We start from the raw sequence: 830 nt of genomic DNA on the forward strand, positions 1-830 counted from the left end.
ATGAGGGTCCCAATTTCTCCACATCCTCATTATCACTTATGGTTGCCTATCTCTTTGATGAGAGCCATGTTAGTGGATGCGGTTTCTCATTGTGGTTTTGATTGCGTTAACCTTAATGACTAATGATATTGAACACCTTCTCGTGTTCTTATCTTGTACATCTTCTTTGGTGAAATAGCTGTTTATATCTTTTGCCCATTTTAAATTGGATTATCTGTATTGATTTATAAAAACTCTTTATATATCCTGGATTCAAATCCTTTACCAGATACAACATTTGTAAATAAATTTTCCCAGTCTGTGGCTTGTCTTTTCATTTTCTTAATGATGTCCTGTGACAGGGAAACGTTTTTAATCTTGATGAAGTCCAATTCATCATGTTCATATTTTTATGGATCATGGTTTTAGTGTCAAAACTAAGAACTCTTTGCCTAAGTCAAGCTCCCAAGGATTCTCTTCTGTGTTTTCTTCTCAGAGTTGTAGGTTAGGTCTATGATCGGCTTTGAGTGAATTTTTGTGTATGATGTGAGGCCTTAGATATACAAGGGCCCTAGAAGGATTTGTTGAAAACTCTCTTTTCTCTATTTCATTTCCTTGTCATCTTTGTTGAAAATCAGGTGAGCATAAATGTAAGCATTTATTTATAAACTCTTAATTTTTATTTCAGTGATCTCTATGTCTACCCTGTGCCAATGGCCACATAGTCATGATTAGTGTAGATTTAGACGAGTGGCCTAAGTCCTTCTAATGTTGTTCTTTTCCAGAACTGTTTCAGTCATTCTGAGGCCTTTGCATTTTCATATAAATTTTACAGTTTGCCAATTTCTAAA

Source organism: Mirounga angustirostris, unplaced genomic scaffold (genome assembly GCF_029215605.1).
Source record: "Mirounga angustirostris isolate CCGP_5_RB_7025 unplaced genomic scaffold, mMirAng1.0.hap1 SCAF_3, whole genome shotgun sequence".
Classification (NCBI taxonomy): Eukaryota; Metazoa; Chordata; class Mammalia; order Carnivora; family Phocidae; genus Mirounga; species Mirounga angustirostris.